Source organism: Tinamus guttatus, unplaced genomic scaffold (genome assembly GCF_059628265.1).
Source record: "Tinamus guttatus ecotype Peru unplaced genomic scaffold, ASM5962826v1 Tinamus_guttatus_pri_ptg000287l, whole genome shotgun sequence".
Classification (NCBI taxonomy): Eukaryota; Metazoa; Chordata; class Aves; order Tinamiformes; family Tinamidae; genus Tinamus; species Tinamus guttatus.
In genome coordinates, this window is record NW_028288821.1 from 5,658,653 (window position 1) to 5,682,891 (window position 24,239).

At 49.9% G+C, this 24,239-nt stretch overlaps 1 protein-coding gene across 3 annotated transcripts in view; it reads right to left on the reverse strand.

The window, feature by feature from the left end:
- The window catches only part of PAK3 (p21 (RAC1) activated kinase 3), a 107,234-nt gene that overhangs the window by 51,163 nt on the left and 31,832 nt on the right, over positions 1-24,239 (reverse strand). For 2 of the 3 annotated variants that reach the window (XM_088527522.1, XM_088527524.1), the window contains exon 1: positions 11,364-11,436. The exons of the other annotated variant lie outside the window; for it this stretch is intronic. The gene's annotated coding sequence lies outside the window, so the exon portion shown is untranslated. Of the gene's footprint in view, positions 1-11,363; positions 11,437-24,239 lie in introns of those variants that run through there. 3 annotated transcript variants of the gene reach the window in all.

Here is a 24,239-nt window from a genome sequence, read left to right on the forward strand (position 1 = left end):
AAAGCATAAACCAGTTCTGTGCTCATCTGTCTTCTGATTCCTACTCAACATTCACACGTTTCATATGGCCACTAAGAGAGAAATTTGGGCATGTTTTCTGGGCTTGTACCATTCTCAGCTCAGCAAATTTTCATCCCAGTTGAGAGCTAAAACCCTTATCAGAAGGCCAGTCTTCACTGTTACAAATAATAAACTTGAGTCATGATTATTTAGGTAACCATTATTCTCTTTTAGTGATATTCATCAGCACTAATATATCTTTGACTGCTGCAAATTGTAAAAGAGTACCTTGATCTGATTCACACTTGGGTGTCTTATATCATAAAGTGATCTTAAGTCTGACAAGCTGATATTGTAGCTTGTGTAAATGTAGATGAATCACTCCCTAAGCCTTTGCAAAAGGTTTGTTTGCCCTCAAAGAGACACCATTTCCATTCTGCTGTAGGCTCCCTGGATGGTGGAAACTTGCATTTGTTCCCTATCTGTAAGGAATAGCCTCCATGGTGGAAGTCCCTTTCTGGACGACAGGATGATGCCGGCAGCCATCCGCACGCTGCCTATCCTCTGTTTAATGAAGGAAATTTAGAGGAAAGGGAGAGGAGTTTGGAAGGGAGCACTAGGAAGGATGAATGCCTGCTGGGAAACAACAGAAAATCTGAAGCCACGTTCCTCTAATAAATGCCTTTTAAAAGGTGTTGCATCAAGATGGAAGTTGATGCAGATACTAAACATATCTCTCTTACAAACCTCAATTTCCACAGATTTCACAGAATGGTTGGGGTTGGAAGGAACCTCTAGAGATCATCTAATCCAACCCCTCTGCTCAAGCAGGGACACCTAGAGCACGTGGTTCTGTGAATTAAATGGAAAGCTTGAGGTCAGACCACACAACTGGAGGCAGAGTTTGGCCAAGGCCGCTATTTTTCTCAGGGAGAGTGCCCTGAGACTACGGCTGTCCCACGAAACCGTGAGCAACACTGTTAACCCACACTGCGAGAACTGCGCTAGCAGATTTTTGCTGAAACTAATCTCATCACTGAGCTCGAACACAGGTTTCGAAATCCATTCAAACCCCACAAGTTGGGCTGCAAAGTGATTCAGGATGTGGAAAACCACACATCCTCTCTGCGTGGGACCTACCTGCAACGGCACTTGGAGGTCCTCCTCCCAGTCCATTTTAACCTGCTTATGCTCCCAGGAACTAAAGCTAAAGAGCAGAGTTAGCACACTTTTCCAACACATGAGAAAAAGCACAGAAAAACTGGCTTTCCTCAGGCTGCTAGGCCAGAGCTGCAATTGCATTTTCATTCAGATCACCATACACCAAAAGGAGGAGACCATTTATGCAGTGGGAGGGTCCATGTTACAAATACTGCCCAAATTCAAGAAATGATCTCATGTGCAGTTATCAGGATTGATATGGGGGAGAAAACCCCCCTGAGATGAGGGCTAACAGCTTTCTGGGACACTAAGAGCATGAGCTGGATGCTCCTAACACTTGGGTTTTACCTCTTGCCCTCAGAGGACGAGGCACGGATGTAACACGGAAATAAAGCAGCTCAGAAGGCTCTGGAATACCCAGCACCAGCACTGAGCTGGGGCGAGGCAGAGGGAAGGGAGAGCCTCCGCAAGGCGGCTCCGGCAGCCGCAGCTGGCCAAGCTCTCCCCGTGCCAGGAAGCAGCTCCCTTCTCACAGATGGCTGCTGTTAGCAAGCGCTGACACCCACCACGGAGCAAGTGGGCATGCAGTATTAATAGTATCAATGAGAAAATTATGAGCCCACATGAAAGCCTGGGAAGTTGTTTTCATGACATTTGGCTTTAAAACTAAGTGCAAAGGAAAGGGTATCACACTCAGCTAAGCATGCTAGGAGGGCTTCTGTTAGACTGCAGTGCTCCAGTTTGTGCACACGCATACACAGAATGACCCTATACGGATGGGAAAAAGCTGCTGTCAGCTCTAACTCAGCAAATCACTAGTTACACGAAGAAAAAAAGAGGAAAAAAAAAATCAACGCTGCTCTGAAATCGCATCTGCTGGAGAAGTGGGAGCTCTCCTAGCTACGGGCTGCGTGGCTGTGCTGCGCCTGTGCGGTTCCCGCGATGCAGTCATCCCTTTGGAATCTCGGTCCGTGGATTCTGCCGGAATTAGAGATGCAAACCAGTAACGCAAATGAAGCAGCACAAACTCATTTGCTAGATTTTTTCTAATAACAGGCAATGATAAAAGAGCATAATGAATTAATCTGATTTGGAAATCTCCTCTCCCCCATTAAAACATTCAGGCATTGGACAAAAATACAGCCTGTTTTCAACAGCAGAGGCGGCACAGCTGAAACACGCTCAAAGATGCTGTCAGCGAGGCAGCATCTGTGAGAGGACTCCAGGACTGTGATAAAATTACAGAGCACTGCAACGTTTCCATGAGGATACGGCCAGCACCATTAGGACACATACACTATCACTGCAACGCTCTGAAGAGCCATAGAGCGACATGATGGTAACAGTGAAGCCTTAATACAATTCCAGGTCTATTTCTTTGATAGCTCCTCTGCTATAATAACCACCCGTAACAAGGGCCTGACACCTTCTCAAGTAGCCTATTGAGATACTACAACCTGGTGACTCAACTTTGTTATTCTGTCTAAACTGCAAGAGACCAGGGAGCTGCACAGCAAACCGTGACCAGTGATGTCCTCTCACAGCAGGTGCAGGATGCAAGCGGCCATCAGGACGTCTGCTCCACTTTCTCTGCTCACTTAACTGGCTTTGTTTTGAATCAAACCCTGCCTATCTTCTGTTTGGGCAGAAGAGGATCAAACCCAATGCCACCTTCTGCATGTGCAGCCTGCCTGACTTTGCTGGCGCTCAGGCCAGACAGTTTGAAATTACATCAGCAGCCTCTTGGTGCAGCTTAGATGGCATCACCTCAGGTTACATTGGAGCAGAGGCCTGGGAGAGCCCAGCGAGTCATAGAGCGCAGGCCCTGCTGTCCAGGCAACCACGTTACTTAATCCCTTTACATACGAATTGAAAATAGTTATGAACCAAACTTCACTGGGCCTGCCCCGGGCTGGCCATGAATGATAAATTGCCACGTAAACTGACTCAGGAAAAAGCATGCAGACGCATCCAAGGCCAATCAGAAGCTGCAGCAAGCAGGGAGGCACCTTAACCTATGGCTGGGCCATGGGTCGGGCAGCAGAGAGCTGGGTCCTGGCACTGGCTCTCCTGCTGACCTGCCTTAGTGGAGTGGCATTGCCCATTCCCCTGATCCTCTGAACAAGACCAAGAGGATGTACACTGCTTTACAGAGGAAACAGAGATACAAGTACTAACTATTTTTATCCATTCTATCTCTCCAACAGGTTTTTAAAGCCCATTTAAAATCCCTCCTTTGCAATTCAGTCTGTGGATAATTTGCTACCTGCATCTCTGTAAAGCTGAACCTGTCAGAGCCTGGCAAAGGTGTAATTTCATCCTCAGGCTCCTCTGACTTGTGACTCAGGAGCTTCTCTTTGTGGGTAAAGTATCAAAGCAGTATCTTGGAGACAACAGCCCTTTGCCTCTCACAGCCCATGCATTATTCTCTCTAAACACTGACTAGTTTAACAGGCCAGAATCAGAACAACTTCTCTCTCCTCATCTCTCCCCTGTCATGCACACTTTAAGAGGGAACAAACACAGATAAGAGCAGTAGACCGAGCCGGAGACCCAGGCAGAGAATATGTTTTATCCCCCAGGCAGAGGATTACTGCATCGTGATGTAATGACCTTGCTCAGAAAAGAAAAAGGTTACTTACATGACAGCATGAGTTGTAGAAATACCAGCTCCTTTGCAGAACGGGGTAAAACAATGTCCATTTAAAGTTATGCTGAAGAAAGCGTAAAACACTTGTCCAGTGAACTGGAGAGAGAAAGAGCAAACTTCAGCCCCACTGGCCTGGATATAATCACTCTCTAGATAGACATTAAACATTGAACCAAACAAGCAGACCTGTTGTTCAGGTAAGGGGGATGGAAAGGAGATGCCACCCTCCTTTCTATTATTTGTATCTTTACACATCCGCAAGTTAATTCTGCCCCCACAAAGGTAAAGAGCAAAAATAGCCATTTTCTCTTTCCTTTCAGGTGCAAAATGCTTCAGAACCAACCCACTGCACTGCCCCCCTGCAGCATTCTGCACCATCAGCATTTGTCCCTCACTGTCGTCACCCTGCTAAAGCCAAGTGCCTGTTATTAAAGTCAATATTTACCAACAGATACTAGAGTTGTGCAAATGGTACAGATTTTCCATGTAAAACTGGGCTTGCAACAGGAAATGAGGCATTTGGCAAATGCCGGCCTGCCAAGGGCAACTTCTACAACTCCTGTTTCCAAGACAAGGAAACCTTCCAGTTTCCCCACATAGGGCCAGTGGTGAATGCTGAGCTTGTCTGATAAGTTTTCCAAGTCCACTGTAAACCCTACAGCAGACAGAGAAAGCTCTGAGACTGAACTGGCACCAGATGCTTTAGAAAATAAGTGAATTTCATTTTGCTACAGGCATATGAGAAGACCAAAATGGTTTATTTGTCAGCACAGGAACAGTCACTCCTCCAGGAACATGAATATTCTGTTGAAGTTGCTATAAAACGAGACTCCTGAAGCAAACATCATGCCAAGCAATCAGATTACAGTGCCCTCTACTCCTGTCTGCAACGAGATGCATTTTCTACAGCAGACGAACAGCGGGGCCAGCCTGAAGACTAGAGCTCTCAGTGCACTGTAGCAAACCCCAACCCTTCAAGGAGCCTCAAGTACCTCCCTGCCAGCTTGGAGGCTCCATGCAAAGGCAAACCCAACATCATGTGGCTACTGCAGTGATTCCCCTCAACCAACTGCAAAAAACTATCAGCCACACATCAAAACTGCATTGCAGCTAGAGCTGCCGATTACTTATGGCAAAAAGGGAGGCTGATTCATTTGACTGTATGTGGGCCCTGGCTGGAGTTTTCCCAAAATGCTACAAGGAAAAAAAAAAAAAAACACCCCAGTGAACCTCCTCCTCATTCCACCTCTTCTTCCCCCAGAATTGCAGTTAGGAGTCTGTGCTTGCAAAACCAACATTTCCCAGAGGGTTCTTTCTCCAAACTACTCCTTTTCTAAATACACACAGCAACTCAAAATACATTTGCATATGATATATATGCATACACCCCCCCAACACATACCAGTCAAATGCAACACAAAGTCTCTAAAAAAGGCCTTCAAATCCCCAGCCCTGAAGAGTCGCTACATCTTCCATTACAAACCATGCTGCATTATGTGGCACCTGCGCACGGCCTTAGAAGCCACAGGGCTTGTCTCCTGCTCAAAAGAGCACCAAAACACACCGTTTCTGCTACGTGCACAAGCATATGCACAAGTAGTGCACAGTCTGTGTTCTTTTCCAAGCTTTGTGTATGTATCAATGGATTTATCACCAAGTATGTCATAAATATCAGCTCATGCTCAGCATGCCACTCCTGCAGCTACATGTTTTTTTGAGCCTTGCATGTACCCAAGCGCTGCAAATGAGCTTTGGGTACCCCTGAGCACACATGCAAGGCATCTTCTAGCAGATGAATTCACCAACAAAATCCATCAGTCCATCAAGAGTTTTTGCTTTGGAGACAGTTTGTAAAATGAAAGGGCACCATTTTTCCCCTTCCTTGCCCTAAAGTAAATCCTCCAGTGGCCTGACTTCGTGTTATCCTCACTGGAGGCTGCTTTTCTAACTCTCTGTGTAAAATTTCTGTCCTGGAACACAAGCGACTATATTTGGGTAACTGCTCTTAAAGGAGGTTCCCTTCACAGACAGAATCGTCTCTCCAAATGGAGCATCCCATCCCTTCAGCCATACCCATGACACCAAACCCTCTCTGCCGGGAGCAGTGATGCAAACACAACGAACCACGCTGCAAAAAGACATTAATGAAGCAGGTTGCTGACTTCTGGCACCATCCATGGAGTGTTAACTTCACCCACATGCTGTTTCTAAAGGCCCTCACTGAACAGCTTACGGCACCAAGGAGTCACAGCGGGAAGGGCACCTCTTGCTCGGCTCTGGATAACCTCTCCCTCCGACACAATGAAGCCTGGTCTCACCCAGAGCACTCCACAGGCCCTAGGAGAAGACAGGACCATCCCTGAAGAGCAAGTGCCCCAAAAGTGTCCCCTGCCCGTGCTATGGATCACAGCTACAGGAAGGGACAGCAAACTTGGAAGGGCAAGAGAGAAGGTAGCACAAGAATGCAAGGAGAAGCCTGTCCCCACAAACTGCCACTCCAGAGAGCTCCCAGCATTACACCATCTTTATCTGGGTCAGGCATCCAAGGAGACTTCTCAGCACAAACAAATCAGCAGGAAAATCCTTACTACATTAGTCCTTTTTTTCCTCTTTTCTTTCTAGAGATGTCACCTCTTCCCAACTTGCATTCCCAGAGGATCTGCAGTGAGGAGGGGAGAGCACACAGGACTCGGCTAACAGAGACCATACCTCGAGGAAATAAACAGCCGGGATGCCAACCTGAGCTGGCTTGGCTCATTAAAAAGATCAAACGAGGATGCAAGCAACTCTTTTCTGGAGCAGGCAGGCATAGTTTCAGTTGTTGAAATATTCATGCCCAATAGGAACTGTGGTATCAATGTCTGTCCCTGATACAAACAAACCTGAGCTCAAAGCACCACAATCTGTGTTCTACTGAGGAGAAGCGCAATTAAAAGCGGTTTTCAAGCCTTCTTTTCTGCAACTGCACGTTTGACAGCTTTTCTGGTGACACTACAAGAGCATCCCAAATCCAAGTCGACAATGCACGTGCAGGCGGGAGACAGAGAAGACAGTGCTAGCAAGTGCCAGGTTTTTATGGGACTTGTCATCCCATCTCACAGGTCCCGTGTAGCCTCGTGCTGCATCCTCACTGTGCTGCTCGCACCTCACAAATAGGAGCTGGCATCTGGGCACTGCAGGTCGAATTGGAAATCGCTGTGGGGAAGTGCTAGAAACGTTCAGATCTGGAGGATTTTCTCCTTTGTAGTGGGGAATAGACAAGGAGGAGGAAACAGAAGATGGAAAACGTGAGGCCTTTCGCTATCCTGGCCAGATGCACAGAAGCACCTTCCAGTGTCCTTCCCAAATGAGTCCCAGACAGAGTGAGTGACCGCATCAGCACGGGCAGGTGCTGCCTCTCCAGGGCCGTGTCCCCATGTCGCCTGGGGAAAACAAGCGCGCTCCAGGTGACACAAGAGGAGTGTTTTTGTACTCCCCTCGTAAGGCACAGCCAGCCATGCCGGCACACACACACCCCCTGCAAAGCAACCGGGAACCTATTAGGTATCCGAGCGTTTTCAACACTCGAGGCTTAGAAGGGAAACGAAAACGCTCAGTGCTGCAGCGCTGAAATGGCAGTTTGCTTCGGGTTTCTGGGTACTGAGGTGGGACAGAGGTGGCATTGCAGTATGACAGCTCGAAGGAAGGGAAACCTGACACAGGATGGTGTAGAGAGCTTGATCAAAGTGCAGTTCTCACTGTGCCACAAGTAAGGTATCACTTTAAAGAGTGCAGGGCTCCTAACTGACTAACTGCTTCCATGTCTCTGAGAAAACACATTGTGTGTCCTCCAGACCAGGAAGAAACATTTGCAATGTTTCCCTTATGCCCTGAACAGAGAGAGGACGAGGTCTGGGGTTCCACACGGAAATGATGCCAGCTACAGGAATTGAGGAGCAAAGATGCCAGGGTGGGGAAGCGCTTTGTTCTGGATCAGTCAAGGGCCAGTTAGATCTAAAAAATTGTTACTAGATAAGCAACTGAAAACAATAAAAAAAAGTCTTTAAATGACATTGGTTATATAATAACACTGTCTTACCCTTGAATACTTAACACACATGCTCATGATCAAAGCTCATTAGAACAAGACAAACCAGTAAAAACCTCTGCTCGTGCTAAGCAGTGCTCATGGCAGAGCCTCCTCAGCTGAGCAGGATACGGCCCCGCTTTACGGCTGTGACTTTATCAGCCTGCCTCGAGAAGGGAGGAGTGTGGAGCGGGCACCTGAGGCACCTCCACGTGCTGGCAAGGAGCCCTTGTCCAGCCCAGAACCCCGGGAGGTGAATGCTGCCCAGGCCAGGCTGCATCTGCACAGCTTAACATGCACAGCAAAAAGCCCCTTCGCCGTCCCCACGCTGCAGCCACAGTGGTTAACGCTCAGCCCTGCCATCGGTCACACCTGGAAAAGGTCTGCAGGGACCTCTCTGTCAAAGAAGCACCGAGACAAATAACTAACAAATCACAGACCCTTTGGCCATGTTTTCCCCTTAAAGCAGCAGCTCCTGGAGCAGGGGACACACCAACAATGGGGGGTCTGACACAAGACATGGGCATCAGCATCTGCAGCTGGGCCCACCCAGGCCCAGCGAGTGCCACCAAGTACTGTTCATCCTAGTGCCGTTCCCTTCCTAGCATCGGGCAAATCAAAGTAAACATGGAAGAAAAAGGAAGATTTGAGGCTTGATCCCACGTAATCTCAACCCACTCCAATAGTCAACTAGAACTAGATACTCACAGAAGTCATAGCTTTTTAAGGTGAATAAAATCTCCAAGGCAACAAACCAAATTTGTCAGGTTTTATAAAGACAGTAATACTATTACACCTGAAAACGCTGGCTCTGCTGTCTGTCTCTAACCTTGCTCTCCTGCTCTTATGTTGCTTTAGTCCTAGACACACAACATAAGGGATCCCCCGCCTGACTGTGCATCTGTTTACACTATGTTTCTTCAAAAAACCACATAACCCGTGTGCTAATTTTATCCTCATGTTACTAAAGACTTGGAAGACACCAATTTCTTACAGATTTGTCACAACTGGCAGGCAGGGAAGGAAGGGACCCTTCCAGAGTACCTCCCCAAGTTAACACAGCAGCAAAACTTGGCAGAACCAGCAAGGGAGAGTGAGCCCTTGAGAAAGGGTCTCATCTCTGGTCAGACAACAGAGAATCCAAGCGCAAGCTGCAAAGCCGTAAGAAGAAGGGGTTTCAGTAGCTTTGCTGCTCACAGAACTATTCACAGCCTTGCTTCCCAATGTCTCTTGAACTCCTTTGTACCATTTTACTCACCATTCTGAGTAATTTTGTATGCGAAAAATTTATTCCAAAACAGTCCTGCCTGGGAAGGCCTCAATTTTCTCTCCTCTAAAGCTACTGGAAACAATAGTTTATTTCAATCTCTACTGTAGCCTTTGCTTAAGTTAGCTCAGAAATCCACTTTCCTGCCTCTTTAATGCTCCTGGGCTACTTGTCTTCTCAAACTGGGCTACGTGGCTTTGGCTTCACCTCTCCATGGTGTCCCTTGGTGCTGGCTGCTTTGCCTTCGGCAGAACCACCTGCAGTTGGGCTCCTTCCCAGCTGCTTCAGGCTTGTAGTCCAAAATGAGAGCAAATGGGGCTACTGCCTTGCAGACACCACGCAGGGAGTTTGGCCAGCACTAGTTGGGCTTAACAGTTCTCTAAGCTGAATGTTGGGAAATCCATGCTGGAACGTTTTGCGTGACCACATTGCAGTACCCTGTGCCTCAAGCTCTGCCATTACAGTTTAAGAAGCTGCAAAAAGCATCTTGTTTAAGATAGAGTGACTAGAATTTCCTTTGACTAGCAGGATGGCCACGTGAACCTATAGACATACCCTCTAGTTACCCTTGCACTACCCCCTTTTCAAAGTTAATCTAGCAGTATTCCCCATGAGCATAATAAACTTTAACTATTTGCATCTGAAAGGTAAAAAAAAAAAACAAAAAAAAAAAAAACACAAGACAGCTACACAAGGAAATCGACAGGGAAATGCAAAATACTGGTGAGCAGAAAGGTAGGCGAAAGCCGGTTTGTATTTCTCTTGCCTTCTTCACCCACTTCTCTGTTCCTTCTGCCCATAAAACACCTGTAGAAAAGCTTACAAGCACCTTCTGCAGGAGCTGAGGATGATACTGAAAGAGAAAGATCACAAGCAACTCTTGCCTGCCTGCTCCGTAGCATAGTAAGGAGCAGAAATTAGATCTCAAGCTGGGGAGGCTGCGAGCAGGGTCAACATCCCCAAGTCACGGGCAGCCCGGCCAGAGCAGGATCAGATGCCAGATCTGGCAGCTTCTCCTCATGCCCCATTCCGTGCGAACGTGGCTAAAATGACAGAGGAGCCGCAGGCAGAGTGGAAAGACTTCTAACTACCAGGCGTTGGGATCCCAGATCTCTGGAAGCCATGGGATCCAGCATCACCCTTAACCTACTCAATGAAAGAGAAAGCCTCTAGGGACAGGGAAAGAAACGGGACTGCCACCTCAAACTCGCTCTCTTTCAGAAGCAAAAGCTGCCAGGCCAGGAGATAAATAACTCAGGAGCCAGACCAGTCATGATGAACGGCAAGTCAGAGCTGAACTCACCTCGCTTGTCCTCGGAACTCTATCCACAAGGGCCACAAAGAAATATTAGTAGAGCAGAATGATGTCCTGCACTGAGCTTTCTTTTCACAGACTGGCTCAGGACACACAAGCAGATTCAGATCCAGACTTCCATATGCTTTTAAGCATCAAGCTTTGGTTATGCCCTTAGAGGGGAATCACCCACCAAATGGCCTACATAGCAGAGGTGAAAACCTGTCTCCGCGAGCCAGCAGCAAAACACCTGCCGACGCAACCAGGCCAGGATCGCACCAGGCTCCTTAGTTTGAAGGGTGCGAGGGCCCTGTCAGACGCCACCCCGGCAGGTACCAGGCTCCTGCTAAAACACGGGGCAGGGCAGGTGAGCGCAGGGAGCAGCCGGCCCCGGGCGCGGCCGCCCCCCGCACCGCTGCCTGGTGAGGCCGGGACCCTAATCCCGCGACGGCAGCTCCGGGCAGGCGGGACCCTCTGCTCGGTGCCCAGAGCGGCGCTGGGAAGAAGCGCTGCGGCTCGGAGCGAGCCCTCCCGCCCCGCTGCGGCCCCCGCGCCGGCCCGTGCCCGCTCTGCCGCGGCGCTGCCATGGCGGCCTCCCCGCCGCGCCCGCGCTCCCTCCCGCAGGGCCCCGCACGGGCCGGGGGCAGATCGCGCCTCAGCGCCCCCCGGGCCGCGCCGCCTCCCCGCACGTCGCGCAGCGGGGGCTCCGCGCAGGCCGCGCGGCGCCGGATGGAGCGCGGGGCCCGGGACAAAGACGCGACGCGGCGGGTGCGGGGGCCGCGGCGCGGCCCTGCGTGCGGGGCGAGGGCTCCGAGGGGGCGGCAGAGACGGCGGTGAGGGAGGATAAAGGGGCCGCCCACGGGCAGGGGCCGCCCGCCCGCCGCCCCGCGCCGGCGACCCGGGGCTCCGCTCCCCCCGCCGTTACCTGCGGCCCGCGCGCTCATGCTGCGCCCGCCGTGCCCCCGGGCGCGGGCTCGGGCTGCGCCGGCCCCGCGCGCCGCCGCCGCCGCAGCCCATCTGCCGCCGCCGCCGCTCGCCGCGCCCTGGCGTCACCGCCGCCGCGCCGCGCCATTGGCTGCTGCCGCGAGGGGCGGGGCGCCGCCGCCACAGCAGATCTTGTGGTTCGGGGGCGGCCGCCGCGGCCCGGGGATGGCGGGCGGGCGCGGCGCCCCCCGCTGCCTCTGCCGGCCCAGGGCCTCTCTGTGGTGGGCCCGTGTGCCCCTGCGCCTCGGCGGTTTTAGTATGAGGCAGCAGGCCCCGGGCAAGCGAGAGACACCCTTTACCTAGGAATAACCACCAGTCCCAGCTCTTCCCTCAGGACCATGCAGGGGACCTGCTCTCCCCTGGTCTCAGATAAGGCAGCACAGTTTGCCCTACACTCAGGCCTGAACAGAGGGCCTTCCCCCCTCACGGACCTGGGCCAGGACACACAAAGGCTGCACCCAGGATTAGGCCTGGATTTATCAGAGCCTGAGCCAAGGCCCATGAAGGGAGAGTTTCATCATGGTCTTAGTGCCAAGCACAAGCATCCCCAAGACAGGCACTGCCAGCAGTAGAGAGAGCATCACAGCCTCAAGCCTTAACTGGCCCAGAATTGTCAGCTCTTGGGAGGCAAGAAAACCACCCCAACAGCAACTATGCAGGCTGCAGTTTCTCTCGAAAATGACAGGGGCTTTTTATCAGCCTCTGCCAGGAGAGGTGGCCTTGGGAGTCTACAAAGGCCTGGGTTCATGGTCCCCCCAACAGGTGAAAAAAACATCTCATGCTGCAGTGACTGCACAGCCATGACATCCGTGTGGCCCTGGTTCAGCAGTGCAGGTTGGACTCGCTCCAGGGTTCTGGGGCCCAGGGCAGGCCCAGGCTTGGACCAGCCAGCAGCATCTTGCCCAGCAAGACCAGGCCCCAGGGCTGGATAATACACTGGCTTCCTCCCCCCGGGAGGGAAAAAGGGACCAGGCCCCTGTGAGATGTCACTCTCACATGACGGTCACACTGTTGTCAAGCCTTAAAGTGCTCTGAGCAACAAACCGGCATGTTGCACTACTGGAGTGTGCACATGCAGGGGCCCAGTCCTCCAAAACAGGGCAGACACAGGAGTCAGGCAAACTGCATACAGGGCCAGCACAGCAGAGCAAGAGGGAAAAATATATATATATTAGCTCTGAGCAACACAGTCTTCTCCTAGACTTTCTGGAAGCCTCTCCTTGATTCTTCTGAAATATGCCGGATGACTTTAAAAGGCAAAAGCAATGCAACCTCACCTTTTAGATCTAACCTGAGACTCAACCAAACCAACTGCAGAGCTGCACACTCACCTTGCCCAAAACTGCCAGTGCTCCTTCACGCGCAGCAGGGGTGGGCAAGGATGAGCACCTCAGCACCAGAAGCCTTCAGCCAAATCAGTAGGTCAGAGTCTTCAAAACCTGCTTGGATGCCGCCCTGTGCCCCATACTCTGGGTGTCACTGCTGGAGCCAGGAGTTGGACTAGATGACCTCTAGAGGTCCCTTCCAACCTCAACCACTCTGAGTCTGTGTGGGAGAAATCAAACACACACTGAAGCTGATGTGTCCAGGAAGCAGAGAAACAACTTTCTTGAGCAAAATGAAGAAGCCCTTCCAAGACCTCCTCTGTAGTCCTGCTCTCATAGGAGAGTGGTCAGGCAGAGCCGGGACTCAGAGCAGCTCTGCAGGCAGCCCTGGCAGCCCCATCCAGGACAGCCTTCATGGGATATCTCCTTCCAGGGCCCAGATACACCTTAGTGGCAACTGAAGGCTGCTGAACAAATCACTCTGGCTTCAGCAAGGCAGCAACTTTCATGAGTCATCATCATGTCACAGCTTAAACTCAGCTGCCCAACTGCAGGCCCCATGGCTCATGCTCTCCCCTGGAAGGAAACTCCCACATTCAGTTCAAGAACACCCTCACTCCCCAAAAGACACACGCGCTTTCCTGCAACATGAAGTCTGAATCTTTCCCAAGAGGAGATGGAAATTACTTCTGAAAAAATAACTACTAATATTACAATAATTGACATTTCATCTTCATCTGTTTTAAAGAAACTACTGTAGAAGTTTAAGTTAGTGTGAGAAACTTAATAAACTTTCTACATTAAGAGCAACTGTACTGTCATTTTAGTTTATTTTCATCCTTAAATCATAATTTCCATACTTAAAATTAATTCTTCTACTGTGGATTTTACTGAGCTATAACAAGAATATTAACACATGCCAATTAAGTACCAATCAAATACTAATGACCATGTTTAATAGACATTTCTTAACATAGGATTGCTACACCTCATTAAAATGTTGCTGAATCTTCACAACTGCTGTAAACAATCAGCTAGTTTATAATTAATCTCCAGAAACTAGGAAAACTGAACACAACAAGTACAAACATCAACTGGATTTAGAGATTCAAGAGCCCTATGAAGCCTCTCTGAAGAGCCCTGCATGTGCCTTGCCATGGCAAAGCTGCTGCTGGAAACTAGGAGGCCCTGGGACCACTGGCTAATGCTACTCTGGAGAAGGGGCATGACTGGAGACAGGGCAGGGGCTCAGCTCATGCAAACATCTGGCCAAATAGCTGCAAATCCCACAAATACCAAATTTATCACAGAGCTATGACCATGCATGCACCCCCTCCCCACACACACACTTCCTGCTCATCTGACCTGAAGACACTTCTTCCAAACAAGCATTAACACAGTGAAACTAAGTAGTAGTCTCCTACTAGATCAGTTCCTGTTGCAGAGTAAGATTGATTTTCCTAGGAACACAACACAGTTATTGCTGGTGATGTGGTTATAGTGGTTCCATGTATAGATTATTCTGCACTTATTCTGAGCTAAGGAAGATAAATAAGGCATTACTACTTGCTCAGACCTTTGGTAGAAGAGGGGCCTCATTCTGGGCACATCCAGACAAGCATAACTCTCATAGAATTAGTGGAGTTACTGTTCTTTAACACTGATGAAAGTCAGGGGCAAGGCCAAAAATCAAGTTTCTCTTGACTGCCCTTCAACTACATCACAGAAAAAATAATCAGCAATGAGAATCTGGTAATTGGAATATACTAATATCCCAGCCTGACAACCCCCTACTCACATCAGTGCAGCTATGTCATGGGTGCCTCTGAACAAAGGTGCCATGAGTGCAAATGCACTGCACTAAGCAAAGGCTCCCAAGTACTAAAGAAACATGGGTTTCCAGTGTGTTGCAATGTAAAGGTACTAGAGGCATCAGGAAAACATTGGCCCAAGGAAAGAGAAGAAGAAAAAGGTCTTTGAGATCATTTATGCGGGTCACACTCAGAGAATGGGTGCTTCATTGCCTGCAGTAATCACCATGACTGTTCAAGCATGGTTAGGGGCCTTCCGTACCATTACAAAGGGCTTGTCCCTAGTCTCACAGCATACCCTGAAATCTTAAAATCAGAACAAGAATGAGTACGTGTGAGCTGTGACCTAGAGTGTTAAAATGCAAAGCAAGTCTCCAGCTTGCTGACCAGGCAAAGCATTCAGCATCAGATCAAGGATCAATGGCTTAAGGCTAAATCAACTGAACTAGCTGAAGTACACCTCCTTTCTTTAGCATAACTAAATTAACTAATGCCATCCACTGCAGAGCTGAGACTGCCTTTGTGACAGGGGCCATTTGCACCAAAAGATAGTTTCCTCTGAAGTCTCATTTCATGAGACATTTCAAACAGGTCTGCATAAGCTTGTGCCCGAGACAGGGCTGCTACCTTCACGAGACTGGCCACATCACCATGGTAAGTGAAGACTGCCAGAAAAGCTTCTGTGTACAGAAAAAACCTAGCACAGCCTACAACACAGAGGTTATACAGTTGTGAGACACAAAGCTTTACTGCCAACCTCTCCTAGTGTGGTCACTTCTAAAACTAGACTACTCCCTTCTCCATACACCCTTGTGCATGGGCATCTTCCTGCACCTTCCTTTTTCTCCTTTGAGACGCTACATGTTTGTGTCTCACTACACATCATGCAAAAGAAATGAGAGCTTATGAAATACTATTTGGCATTAACAAATCTATTACTACTTTTTCCCCCCAAAAGTAAGTTTTGTTTTGTCTACAAAAAGACCTCAGTAGGATTCTGTGCCCTTAAAAGCATGTGTGCAGGCAAGCCAAGGAGAAGTGTGTTGCATAGGCTCATCTTCCTCCACAACACTCAAGAACATCAGTTTTAATACAGAGCCACAGGATGGGAGAGCACATAATGGTGTAAGGGAGTCTCTGCCATGGGTGCTCTCATGGATCAAAAGGCTACAAACCTGCACTGATGCCCAGTTATTACATTAACCTATATTGTCCATGCAATCTCCTCCTTGTGGCACCCATGAAATCTCAAGCTCAGGTTATTTATGGTCCATAAGCCCAGTATATAAACAGAGAAGTGATCTTTATCCACATGAGTGAATTTCTCCGGGAAGAGATCTTCTCATAGAAGGCATCCATCCCCTCAGGTCACATGTACCCAACCTGTAGCCAAGGTCCAACATTAGCTTTCCTTGTCAGAGAAATAACTTAGTAATTATCTGCTAAGAGCCCTTGCTAGACTGAGCTGCTTCAGTGCAAGAATATGTCAAACCTTCCTTCCAAAGACTCCCTCATTGCATAAGAGGAAAATGAATAGGGTGTGTTGACAGACTTCAACTATCTGAAACTTACTTTCTGAAGTGTTACAAGGACCCAACCTAGCCAAGAACAGTCACCCTAAAAATAGAAATTAAAACTAAATACCTTTTTTACCCTACTAAAGAAAAAGCAAGATGCTTAGCATCTACTCTGCTCTGTCATCACCCTAACACCTTCACTGATAATCTCCCTGAACCTCTGCCAGGGCCTGCCAGGAGAGGATCACCAGTCCCAGTGCCCACCTCCCTGCTCTTAACTGTTTCATAGAAAATGGCTTGATGCAAAGGAGTTTTGCAACCAAAGGTGCTTTCCCTAGCTAGACCACGGATGGAGAGGAACAGAGCCAGAGGCTGATACCTGACTCTGTAGCATCCATCCATAGCTCCTACCACCACATACCTGCTTGGGAGACCAGCCTACAGGACACAACTAAGTGCAAGCAGCGACCCCAGGCCCTTTCTCCAGTTGACAGCAGCTTAGTAAGAGGAGGCTCCTGCAGTCACTTTGCTGCGGTGCCAGCGCCATGCAGCCGCCAGCCTGCGTGCCAGCCCGCTGCCTCTGGCTCACTGCAGAATCCAGGCTGCTATGCTTCAGTGCATCCTTGCAGTCAAACCAAGATGCCTCGATATATTTTTAATCTAGTTGCTACCCTGGCTTTCTTGCACAGCCATTTGGTTCCAAACTAGGGAATCAGGCCAGTTATTTTGTGTGGACACAGGGAGAAATGCTATTCAGGGAGACAGGAGGGTGCTCGCCCCTGCAGGAGTCGTTGCTACCCTGTGGGGACAGGGAGAAGTGCTAGAAGTTCAGAAAGCCTTAGCAAAGCAGAGAAGGTGCCAGATATATCCCTCCCCATCAGAGGGAGGGAAGCACCATCCTTCCAGCAAGCGCCGCCTTCTCCACACCTTGCAGGCTGCATGCAGCTCTGTGGACAGCAGGTACGGAGCCTTTTCTGGGGAGAGCACCTCCTCATAGACCACAGCACGCACAGAGACCCACACTGGGCCAGGCTACCCCTCAGCAACACTGCAGACTCCAGCTGCAACCAGTGATCTTGAAACCCGAGCTGACAGTCCCAATGGAGCACCTTGAGCAAGCCCAGGCACGCTGATCACACTGCCTGCTTCCCTGACACCTCACACAAGCAAAAGGAATTTTTGCCCTTAGCCCTGCACACAGCCCTTGTGCCATCCCACCTGACTTTACATGCCAGCCGTGCTCCCTGCAAAGCCATTAAAGCCCTGAGTGCAGCAGCTGCATGGCGAGGTGAATTACAGCAGCCAACAAGGTGTCTGGACACTGCTGTGGCAAAAGGGACTGGCAGCATTTTGCACTACCACTGCCAGCTATGTCCTGGTTGCACAATGCATCCCTCAGCAGCTGCTCTGAGCTGGCCATGCAGGAGCTTTGCAGCCTTTGTTTTTGGCTCATTGATTATTACTAGGCTGACACATCCCATGGACCAGGAACTCATTGCCTCAGAAGCAGAGCCCATAGAACCGTCCCTCCAACCACTGAAACATATCCTCAGATGGCCTATGATACCATTTTGGTCTTCTAATGGAAGCTGAAAAACTGCCATCAGGAATGAACACTGGCAGAATGAAGCCTAATCCTGATTACTTTTTGCAGCAGGCACTGGCTGAAAGCCTCTCGCCATAGAGAAGGGCACTGAGCAGAAGCAACAGGCAGCTCCGGTCCCCAAGAGGGCAGTGCCAGGGCCTGCCACAGCTCCCAAAGCAGGAGCATGACCAAGCAGCACCTTGCACATCCCAGCTGGGGTCCCCTATCACTGCTGCCCTCAGCACACATTGGGAACAGCAGAGGGTTGTGATGCCAACAGCAGCCTCCCAGGAAGGAGGCTAAGAAAATGCATTGCATTCTCACTCAAGTGTTTGCTCGGGACCTGCTGGAGGAATTCAAAAGACAGGAAGGTCTTGTCTCTTTGCTGTTTAGGGGTTATTTGCAGAAAGCATTGAGGCCAAAGATATCTCAGGGTTCAGAGCCTTTGAGCTATTCTAAAGACTAAACACCAAACCAAAGGTGTTCTCACATAACATGAAACTTTTCCTCACCCTATTTGTCTCTAAAAACATAAAATCAAAGTCTACCCCAGATGGGGGCTGCAGCCCTGCGAAGGGCCCAATAGAAGGTTACATTTGCATTGCCCTGTTGTACCCCTTTGCAGATGCTGGCCCACAAGTACCAGCCAATCCACTGGAATTCCACTCCAAGAGCTACCGCAGCCTGATGCAAACATGCCCAGAAGCAAGAGAAACAGCCCAATCTTATCTATGAAAAAGAAATGGAGAGGCACAGCCAGTCCCATACATAAGACAGGCAGAACACCTCACCACACTTGTCCTCTATGCCCTCCTGTCTAGGACCACCCCTGCTGCATTAGCTCTGTGACCTGCAGCACTAGATTGCAAGCCCAGTTCCTGGGCAGGTAATTCCCTGCATGAAAACTGCACGAGTTTCCTGCCAACCCCTTCAAGTATCCTTTCACCAAACACAAGATTGCCAAGGAAGGAAACTGTCACCAGCCCTTGAATCTGCATGGCCAGACCCCTACCATGAGGTGCTAAGGACTGAGTAAAAACCCTTTGGCTGCACTGGCAATACCCACTGCACAGCTGAGGGCCTCGTGGCTGGACCCCTGCCTGAGTAAATAGGGGATGAGCCTGTCTGGGTCTCCAGAGCTGCTCCAAAGCAAACCCCAGAGACAGCACGGGGTATTCAGGAGTGCCATCTACTGGCACCATCTGTGTGAATTAACCTGTCTGTATGAACCCACCTTTCGGGACGGGGAGCTCTCTGGCTGCTGCGCACACAGGCTGCACAGGCTCCTGTCACCTCATCTATGGGAGGAAGAAAAATTGCCTTCTGCAACAGCCAACCTCTGCTCTCATCAAGTGCAAAGTCACACGGGTGGATTCACTCATTCTGTGATCTGCTACAGGGCTTATTTAAAGAAAGTGAACATGTTCTCCAGGTAAGTTTGGTGGTTGCCTGTTAAGGAAGCTTTTGAGATCTCAGATTTCTATCATTGCTTTTTCTTCCTGGATAGAAAGAAAAAAAAAAGTAAATAGATTCAAAAAAAAAAAAATCCACACACACATATACCAGCTCCCTCCTCAAAAGGGGAGTTGGCCCTCAGAACATTGATGTCATTTAGATTTCTACCAGTTGTAGCTACAGGGAAAGCCTCAGGACTCAGGTGCCCTGATGTCTAACTGAGCCTGCTAGGGGGGCTCTGCCACATGAGACCTGGCCCCCTCTGCAAGGGACTGGCCTTGTAACAGGGACAGCAGCACTTTCACCCAACGCTAAGATGACCTATTTCCCTGACAGAGGAGAAGGGATAAATAAGTCTAGGAAGCAGGAGATCCCCTCTGAGGCACAGCCCTGCATCCCCACTGGATATCCATCCAGTGAGATGCTCTGGCCTAATCAGAAGCCTTTGGGTACCAGTTTATGGTCTGTTTTACACAGAAGGTCAGACTGGCTGGTGAGAACATCCCATCCATTTATGGTCTCCATGTGTGAACGATGCCAGCATGAGAGCTAGAGGCTGAGACCCTACAGCCAGAAGCCCAGTAGGATTCAACAGTAAGTTTTCCATAACCTAGGATCACTGTGCCATTTAGCTGGTGCTTTAGGAGGTAGAAGTGTTGTCTGCCCAGGTTTTCTCCAACACCATCCAATGAAAATCAGGGAGATAATGTGACTCATACAGACTGCAGGCAATAAACAGACTAGGGAAATAAACTGTTGTCTTACGCAGTTGGGGAACTCTATGCCACATGTTATTTATTAATTGCATTTCCATAGCAATATACTCCAGCATCCTGTAGCCCAAAGCTCCTAGCTTTCTATTTAGGGCTCACAACAAGTGTTGAAAGGCAAGGGAAGTATTTCCATCTCTCCTGTAATCTGTAGCCCTACAAGCAAACCCAGGACTTGCACAAGGCCACAAGCAGCTCAATAGCCCTGGCCCGCTGTGCCCCAGGTTCCCCCCACATGCAGGGAAGGGAGGTAACGACCCCTGGACAAGCAGGGGTGCATGAGGCAGTGGTGCTGCGTGGCTCAGCTGTGTTCACAGCTGGCCTAGCTCAACTGGGGTCTAATTAAAACATCCCCTGCACCTTGCCTCCCTTCCTACAGGGCCAGGGCACTAGGCAGAAGTTGCCTCTAATCGCAATGTCGGGAGAGTTAGAGTCTGGACATGCCCTCGAAAGGGGCAAGAAACCCAGCGGCTGCAAACTGGCACCAGTGAGCATTGAATAGTCAGAGTTCAGTTGCAATTTACTGAAACCTGCAAAAATCAAGCCACAATCACGTGCCATCTCCATCCCAGGGAAACTGGGTGAACACAGACATCTATGTTACAATGCTTGGGCTCCATCTCTGCGATGCGCCCGTGAGGAAAGGGCAATGATTTACTGCAGGCCTTTCATTACTATGAAAAGGAAACATCAGCCAGAGCTTTAACCTCCAGACACAAAATGCAGCTGGGAGAACTACAGCACAATCAACAGAGCATTTAGTCTAAAAATTGTTTTTAGAGGGTAAGGTCTGGTCAGGGAAACAAGACCAGTTTAGCTTGCTTAGCCTTCAGCAAGTTTTAAGGGTTTGACAGAGGCACAGGCAGCCCCCCATTGCCACCACATGGGCTGCCTGTGCAGGCAGCGCTGGCAGGAGGACCCAAGGCCTTTTCAGCTCTCAAGGAAGATCCGAGTCAGGCTCCAGGTCTCACCTGCGCTGCCTGTGCAGTGAAGAGCTACAAACAAGCAAGATGCTGGCGTAGCCACCATGAATGCACCGGCTCACGAGGGACCAGAGGCAAAAGGCTAAGGGACACGAAGGCTCTCAGAGCCAGGGTGCCAAAGCAGGGCCCAAAGCAGCATCGCACAGGCTGTGACCAAACACCTGAACGTTTGCTCTAGAGAAGGGGAAACCGTGAACTGAAGATAAGGGACACACTCCCTTATGAGGTCACAGCTCTGCCCACTTCCCTGCCTTGCCTGATGAACATGGGATACCTCCAGCAAAGCTCAGGGGAGCAGGGGTCCGTGAGCTGGGACAGTGCTTTGAGAAGCATTTCAGAAGCACTGGATATCATGGGAGAAAGGAGAAAGGATCAGAAGTAGCAAGGAAGAGACACAGAGGGAGGATCTCTGTTCACCAGGGCTCTGAGCATCACAATCACATGGAAATCCCAGCTTTCCTGCTTCCAGCAGGGAGCAGCCCAGGAGACAGGCTGCAGGCTCCAAGGCAATGTGTTTCAGGTGTGGCCATGGGCAGCCGGAGCACTGCATCACATTGCGGTCACCCCACACGTGCCCTGGTACGGGCAGGAGACCAAGGAGCAGGAGGGAAGAGCTGGTGAGCTCCGGTACAGGCTGCAGCTACGCCGTTCACCCTCAGTTTGCACAGGGACACTCCCAGAAGAGGAGCAAAACAGAGTGCTGGATACTCATCAGGGTGTCAGAAGCGCAGGGCAGCGGTGCAGCACTTGCTGCTGTCATTTGAGGGTGGCTCCTCGTTTCCCTCTCTCTTCCCCGTGCTTCCTTAGGGATTGGGCTCCCTCCCCAGACCTCCCACTGTGACCAAGGTCCAGCTGCAGGGAGAGATGAGCCATTCTGCATGCACAGCTCCCTCTGCATTTCAAGCTCATTTGTATGAGACACAGCCACCCAGCAGGATTTGCATACGCACCAAAATGCGAGACCTGCACACTGAAGCAGGAAAACACTGTTTATTCCTCCTCAGCAAGGAGGTTAATGGCATGGCTGCTTTGCAAGTGTTCGCTATGAAGTGCTGCCTGAGCCCCAGTGCTAGCAACTCCAAACATAAAAGCAGCTCGGCCCCCTCCCCAGCCCAGTCCTATTTGCTTCAGATTAACTTAAGTGACCTGCACCCCTCTTGAGCTCCCTTCATCTCCCACAGTGCAGCCCTTGGTTTTACTGTATTATTTCCCCATGCCATTCCCAAAAGCCTTTCAGCTGCATTTAGGGGACAAGGCTGCAGCTGCGTGGGCTTGCTTTTGCCTACATTAACCTTTCAGCATCCAGACAAACTTCCTATTTAAGCCTTATTCAAATCAAGAGCATTGCAGAAAGCAGTGGCCCCTGCACAACATACCTGGGCTTAGCACACCAGAATACAGGCCAAAACCTGCCATAAGGGGGGACCCGAGGGGTGAACTACATGCTGGGTGTTACACACACACTAGGAGGCAAAGCAGCCTTGCCAGGAATCACCTTGGCTCAGGGCCTCGCAGCCGCTGCTGTCCCCATCCCAGCTGTGTTGTCACCCACACTCCCACAGCTGCTGTCTTGAGTGCATCTGAGGTACTGGGATGGGTGCTCTTTGAAATAGATTAATTTAAGTTGATGTATGAAGTGTTGCCTCTGAATTAAGCCCAGCTGAAGAAAACCCTGCAGGACCTTCCTGCCTCTTCCCTTTCCTCCTTCTGCTTTAAGGGTGGGTTTAGACATCCCTCCCCTCCTCCAGCCTGCAGCTCCTACCTGCAAGGTGCTCCTGGTTCCAGACTATGAGGACAAGGGGACCCGACCTCCCCGTCCTCCAGGCATGACGGCCCAGACTCAAGTCCCTGCACAAGTCAGACCCGTGTCAGACACAAGCCCAAATTATTCTGGCACATCAGTACAGAGCTGTGCTGAAAGAAGGGCCACTGGGCAATGCACAGAGCGTGCATTAAATCATCCCACTCTTTTGTTCTCCAGGCAGCCTGTGAGATTGACTGAACCCTTTTACTTGGGAAAACAAATATTAGGGCTGATCTTTGCCTGGCAGAAAGCCACGTAGACCATCAATTTCTCTATTACCCTCACTGAAACTTTGACCTGTGACTTCCTGCTGCAGCAGAGCTCCTGCGTGCTACCTGCACCTCCCACACCTTCAAACCGCAGGGAGCCTCGCTCACCGAGCTCTACAGACCCAGGGCAGGTTTCTCCAGGCCTCTCCTTTTCCACCTTGCAATTCTGTTCTGGTTCTCCTGCCAGCTGGAGAGCCCTCCCCAGCATGTGTTTCTGCCATGCCCTCATGCTCTCCCATGCATCCAAGCTGTGCTGAACAGGCACTTGTACCCAGTCAAACACTTTCTAGAAGTACCTGCATGGCTCAGAGTCCAGACCCAGGCTGCCTGGCAAGTCCTGTTCTGATATTCTCCAGATTGAACCAGATTCTGGAGCTTTTGCTGTGAACTATAAATAATCAACCACTTCAGACCCAGCCCATACAAACTGGAATTGAATGTCCCACTCATTACTGCATATCAAACCCTAGCTAAAGAAGCTAAGCTCTAAATAAAATAGAATAGGCATGCTATAAAGGACCATGGTAATTAATGGCTGTCTCTCTAACTGGAGAAAGGAAGTGACAGTATTTTGGAAAGCTAAAGGATGAAATATTGGTTGGAACAGTTCAAGTACCAAAAGGAATCACTTTGCTTTTGCATTAAGCAATTTCTTTTCCTCCACAAAGGAAAAAAAATATCTAGAAGTCACATGTGGCTCTTGTGATGACCAAGTCATTTTAAGCCTTTCAGAACCTCAGGGAACCCCCCCCCCAGAGCACAAAGTGCCCTGTGAGTGCCCCCTTCACAGCACACACCAGCTGATCTTTCATCACCGAGGGGGGTTCTCTGATGCACCAGGAATGTCGTCTAGCAAGAGCATAAACAGGACTGTCTGGAGCTGGGTCACTGACACAGGGAGGACTTCTATCTCCTTTCCTTTTCAGAGGGAAAAATTCTTCAAAATAACCTCTCTGGTGACACCGGCAGTGGAAAGGGCAAAGACTGAAGGAGCAGTAAGCGCTGCACCAGTGTCCTACAGCCTTCTCCATGCAGAGCAGGCATCTCTTCCCCTCACTACGCTAGGTAGGGACATGGTACCTGCAGTTGGAGGGGATGAGCTTAGGCACCCTCAAGCTTCCTTGCTACAGTGGATGCTCAACTCAAGAGCAAAGGAGGCAGGAAAAAGACAGGAGGGAGAGACATCACCATTCACCACTGCTGTCAAAAATGCCTCATTAAAACTAGGCCACAAAGACAGCAGGCTCCATGAGGGAGAATGCCTAGAGGTAAAACACAGCATCTCCATGAGTTTGAAT